Here is a 6,420-nt window from a genome sequence, read left to right as displayed (position 1 = left end):
TGTTTAAAATTGCAGTATAGCTGATTTATGATGTTGTTAGTTTCAGGTGTATAGCAAAGCGATTCAGTTGTATGTACACATCTTGTTTTTTCAGATTCTTTTCCCATAGAGGTTATTGTGTGTGCTCAGTTGCTCAGTCATGCTGACTCTGTGACCCCGTGGACTGTAGCCCGCCAGGCTCCTCTGTCCATGGGATTTCCCAGGCAAGAATACTGAAGTGGGTTGCCATTCCCTTCTCCAGGGGATCTTCCTGACCCAGGGACCAAATCCAGGTCTCCTGTGTTGCAGGCAGATTCTTTACCATCTGAACCACCAGGGAAGCCCCATATATATAGCAGTGTATATATGTTAATCCCAACCTCCTAATTTATGCCCCACCCCCCACCACTGTTTCCTTTGGTAACCATAAATTTGTTTACCAAGGCTGTGAGTTTGATTTGTAAAAAGCTCATTTGTATCATTTTTTAAGGATTCTACATATAAGTTATGTAATATGTATCTTTCTCCATCTGATTTAGTATGATAATCTCTAGGTCCTTCCATGTGGCTGCAAATGGCATTATTTCATTCTTTTTATGGCTGAGCAATATTCCATTGTATATATATATACACCACAACTTCTTTATCCTTTCATCTTTTGATAGACATTTAGGTTGCTTCCATGTCTTGGCTACTGTAAATAGTCCTGCTGTGAACATTGAGGGGGCGTGTATTTTTTTGAATTACGGTATTCTGTGGATATATGTCCAGGAGTAAGATTGCTGGAACTTATAGCAGCTTTACTTTTAGTTTTTCAATGAACCTCCATACTGTTCTCCACAGGCGAAGCACCAACTTGCAGCCTTAAGGTAACAAGCATGGGCAAAAAATTCCCACACTCAGCTGAACACAGTGCTTTTTTGCTTAGTTACTCTTTTCTAAAGTTTGTATTTAATGTTTCTTAAGGACATGTGTTTGCTTTTGTTAATTTTGTCCACTGTTTTGCTCTCTTTTCATTTCTCCCATTATTTTTATTGCCTTCCTCCTTCTTTCTGTGGGTTCACTATGTTGCTGTCTTTTTTTTTTTTTCCCTTTAACTTCTCGAGTTACACACTAACACCTTTTATTCCCAGTGTTTGTTGCTTTCCAATAAACATAGTCAAGGTTTTAATTTCCCTTATGTGCTGCTTTAGTACAAATTTGGACATTGTAATTCAGCACAAACCTTAGCATTGTAATTCAGTTTTAAGTATTTCATAATTTCCCTTGTCATTTCCTCTTTAGCCCAAAAGTAATTTTAATTTTTTCCTAGGAATATGAGATTTTTAAGATTTCCTTTTATTCAGTCCTAACTGTATTTCATTATGGTTGGAAAATATAACCAGTGTCATTCTTTGTAATTTGTGGAGATTTTCTTTGTTGGGTCAGTATAAAGAGTTATGTGTGTACATATATTTTAGTTTAAGATTATTAACTGTGTTAATCAAATATTCTGTCTTGCTTATCTTTGATCTGCTTGATGTATCCTATTCTGAAAGAGTTGTGATACCAGCTCCAAATGTAACTGTTGATACATTCATTTCCCTCATTTTTTCATTTCATTTATTTATTTAAGTATAGTTGATGTATTAATATATAAGTTTTGGATGTGTAACATATATAGCGATTCACATTTTTAAGGTGAGACTCCGTTTGTAGTTATTATAAAGTATTGGCTATATTGCACATGTTGTACATTATATCCCTGTAGCTTACTTTATACAGAATAGTTTGCATGTCTTAATTCCCGGCTCCTATTTTTCCCCTCCCCATTTTCCCCATTTCAGTTGTTTTGTGCTTTATGTATTTTGAGGGCACACTGCTGGGTGTGTATATGTTTATGATGTTATTTCTTCTTCTTTTTCCGGTCATGCTGCACAGCTTGTGGGACCTCAGTTCCCTGACCAGGACCTGAGCCCGGATCACAGCAGTGAAAGCCCAGAATCCTAACCACTAGGCCACTGGGGAATTCCCTGTTGTTTCTCCTTAATTTATTATTTTCCTTATTAGCATATAGTATCTCTATTTTCCCTTTGTTAATTTTTACCTTAAATTCATTTTTTTTCTTCTGATATTAAAATTGCTACTGTGGAATTCTTTCTTATGTGCCAAAACTTTTTTTCCAATTTTGCTTTAACAGTCTCTTATTTTAAAAACATATTATTACATGTTGATTTTAGAGTCAGTCAGAGAGTCTCTGTATTTTGATTTGTGAATTTAATTTATCCTCATTTATATTTATTAATGTTGTGTTAGGGCTTCCATCTACTGTCTCATTTTGTGTTTTCTGTTTACTATATTTTCTTTCTACTCCTTTCCATCTTTGGAATGGTTCACAATGCCCTTTCTTCAGTGAGAAAGTTTGGATTTTCTACTTTCCATTGGCAAATCAAATTATTCTGTAGAAAATAATGCATCTCATTTATATGCTTCTCATGGTTAATCCTAGCTTATTATGATCCTTACTTATGTTTATTCTTGCCCCAGTCAACTTCTTTTTAACATTTTATTTATTTATTGCTGAGCTGGGTCTTCGTTGCTTTGCTTGAGCTTTCTCTAGTTGCAGGGAGCTGACTTCTCGTTGCAGCTGGCTTCTCTTGTTGTGGAGCATGGGCTGTGGCTTAGTTACTCCATAGCATGTGGAATCTTCCAAGACCAGGGATCAAACCGATATCCCCCGCATCAGCAGGTGGATTCTTATCCACTGCACCACCAGGGAAGTCTCCCTGTCAACTTCTTAACAAATCTATGAGTTTCCTTAAAAAGGACAAGTTCTCTAGCATAATTTCAGCTCTCTCCAGTGTTTCCTCCCTCTGTCGGTTCCTCATGGCCCTTCCCCAGCCGCACTTCCAGTGTACAGCTTTATTTCTGAATTAGCTGTTTTTTTATTTATTTAATATATATAATAATTTATTTATATAACTTGCATATATCATTGCATCTTCCTCGATTCAATTCATTTCCCATATTCCTGAGGCACTTTTTTTTTTTTAATGCTTTCTAGGAAGATCAACTTCTGGAATAGTGAAATGTGGTTCTTGGTGAACCACTCTCCCACAAAAACATCAAAAATACTGACAATACAACTAAAACCAACCATTTTAGAACTCTAGGGATGTACCAACACCACTGACTGAACTGAAAATTATCTATCCAAGAGAAACTCCTGAACCTCAACAAGACAGTGGTGTCTGTGGCCTTTTAAAACGGGGCTATTCCTGTCCTCTCTCCCTCCTCACCTTGATGGCCCAGTAGCCTTGAAGTGTTAGCAGTCTCAAAGTTGGTGAATAAAACCGATTTCTTCTGGAGCTCTGTTAAAGCCACATTCCTAGAGCACAGTCAGTGTGTGCCTGCTAGGTGCTAAGTCACTTCAGTCGTGTCTGACTCTTCGCGACCCTGTGGACTGTAGCCCGTCAGGCTCCATGGGCTTCTCCAGTCAAGAATACTGGAGTGGGTTGCCATGCCCTCCTCCAGGGAATCTTCCAGACCCAGGGACTGAACCCATGTCTCATGTCTCCTGCATTGGCAGGCGGGTTCTTTACCACTAGCGCCGCCTGGGAAGCCCCAGAACACAGTTAGTATTTTGTCCAAATTTAGAAGCTACCTGAAAGATCTCCATCCCCAAGGTGTTACGGCGATTTGATGTAACTCACAGCTCGTAGGGTGGAGTGGGGGCACTGGGAGTGGTATTTCTAGGTCATCACCCAAAACAACAGTGATCTGCTAGTCATTTCTTAGCTGCCTAGGGTTGTGATTTCGGTTGGAACAAACAAAAGGCTGGCCAACAACAACAACCGTTTTAAAGTAAGCCCCGGAGAACTAGAAAACCACAGGGAACTTTGCAAAGCTCCACCATGTCCCTAGGGATCTAGAAGGCTGTGCACATGTACATGGTTAGGAAAGACCTTTGGGAGAAGGCTGCAGACACTCGCCTCTGACTGACCTTCCAGCCTCGTGTCCTCAGGAAGTGAAAGCTAAGTCTGTTTAGTAAAGTTTGAATGTGTGTCTTCAGACATAGACTGTCCTCGTCAGAGGGTAAAAGATGTATAAGCAAGGCATTTAGGAAATCTTTAGAGTTTAGTGACTTACCACTAAATTATACTGAACCCAGGACTGAAGCCTAGGAAACCGGACTTTGAAATAAGTTAAAAAGGCGGGAGATGGGGATAAGTGGGTAAAAGAACTCAAGGGCTACACACTTCAGAGAATATGTGTGTGTGAGTTGCTCAGTCATGTCTGACTCTGTGACCTCATGGACTGTGGCCCACCAGGCTCCTCTGTCCATGAGATTTCCCAGGCAGGAATACTGGGGTGGGTAGTCTTTCCCTTCTCCAGGGGATCTTCCTGACCCAGGGATCGAACCTGCATCTCCCTGTGGCTCCTGCATTGCAGTCAGATTCTTTACTGCTGAGCCCCCGGGGAAGCCCTGATCCAAAGAAAGGAGTGAATTAAAATGAATAAAGCCTCAGAGATCTATAGGGTATCACTGAGCATACCAGCATACACAGAAAAGAAGTCCCAGAGGAGAAGAGCAAAATAAAGAATACTTTTAAAAAATTACGGCTAAACTCTTCCCAAAGTTTAAGAGTTTTTTTTTTTTAACTTTTTATTTTGTGTTGGGGTATAGCCGGTTAACGATGTTGTGATAGCTTCAAGTGAACAGCAAAAGGACTCAGCTATACATATACAAGTATCCATTCTCCCCCAAAGCCCCCTTCCTTCCAGACTGCCACATAACATTGAGCAGAGTCCCCTGTGCTCTACACTAGGTCCTTCTTGGTTATCCATAAAATCTTCCCAAATTTGAGGAAAAGAATGTTTCATTGTACTGTGTCTAGGTGTGGGTGTTCTGTTGTTGTTGTTGCTTTTCCCTCTTAGAGACAAGATTTTTTTTTCAATCTGAGGTCTCTTCTGCACATTTATTCAGTATCTGGGATTTTAGTTCCCCAACCAGGGATTCAGGAAATCAGTCCTGAATATTCAATGCAAGGACTGATGCTGAAGCTGAAACTCCAATATTTTGGCCACCTAATGCGAAGAACTGACTCATTAGAAAAGACCCTGATGCTGGGAAAGATTGAGGGCAGGAGGAGAAGGGGACGACAGAGGATGAGATGGTTGGATGGCATCACCGACTCGATGGACACGAGTTGGAGCAAGCTCCGGGAGTCTGAAGGACAGGGAAGCCTGGCGTGCTGCAGTCCATGGGGTCGCAAAGAGTCAGACATGACTGAGCAACTGAATTGAACTGAACTGAACCAGGGATTGAACCCATGTGCCCTACGTTGGGAGGATGGAGTCTTAATCACCGGACTGCCAGGGAAGTCCCTCCTCTGGACATTCTTGGTCATTTTTCTTCAAATATTTCACCCCTTCCCATTTTCTTCTTCTTAAGAAGTGCCCGTTATTCCTTTGGCTTTTCTGCTTTTTTGACCTCAGTCCCCTATGTATTCGCTCTCACGGTTAATCTCTGTCTGATGCCTTCTGAGAGAGCTGCTGCAAGTGGTCTTCCTCGCTAGTTGTCCTTTGTCTGCATCCATCTGCTCTTCGGTGCCTCCATCGAGTGTTTCACTCAGTTTTCAAATGCAGTCTCTTGTAAGAATTCGTTCGTCTGTTATGCTGGCCTCTAGCTTCGTGTTTCCAGTATCTTCCCTCCTCTCTCTGAGAATGTTAGTTATATTTACTTATTCTAAAATGACTTTGTTTACTTATTTACTTTTGGCTGCCCTGGCTCTTTGTCACTGCATGGGCTTGTCCCTAGCAACAGGCTACTCTCTAGCTGCAGTGCGCGGGCTTCTCCTCGCGGTGGCTTCTCTTGTTGCGGAGCACGGGCTTGAGGGCACGCTGGCTACCATAGCTGTGGCACACGGTCTGAGTTGCCCCCCAGCATGTGGGAGCTTCCTAGCCCAGGGATCGAACCCATGTCTCCTGCACTGGCAGGTGGATTCTTTACCATTGAGCCACCAGGGAATCCCCATTTGTTATATTTATTTAAAATGCTTATTCCTTTGATCCATTAGTTCTGTCTCCTTTGATACAGGTTCTTCTGTCCATTCCCTTTCTTTTGTAACAGTTACCCTCCTCGGACCTCTCAGTATCTCTCCCTCCTGAACTCATGTGTCCTTGGAACCGCCAATGACCTTGGCTGGCAGTGTGTCCTTGGGCAGTCAGAGAGTCTGTCTGAAAGCAACCACTCCACTTTCCCTCTCCCGACCAGGCAATACTCTTTCTCAGTGAATCTTCCAGAACCTCCTACCCAGACACTTTCTTTTCTAGGGGCTGCCTCCCTCTGGGAATTCCCCATCTGCTGGGAGAGGGAACATTCAAGTGTGTCTAGCCTGGATGCCCCTGTATCTGCTCCAGTGCTGCCTCGCTATTCCAGGCTAGCATTACATTGACATG

Source organism: Budorcas taxicolor, chromosome 19, assembly GCF_023091745.1.
Source record: "Budorcas taxicolor isolate Tak-1 chromosome 19, Takin1.1, whole genome shotgun sequence".
In the NCBI taxonomy this organism is placed as follows: domain Eukaryota; kingdom Metazoa; phylum Chordata; class Mammalia; order Artiodactyla; family Bovidae; genus Budorcas; species Budorcas taxicolor.
Note: the sequence above shows the minus strand (reverse complement) of the source record.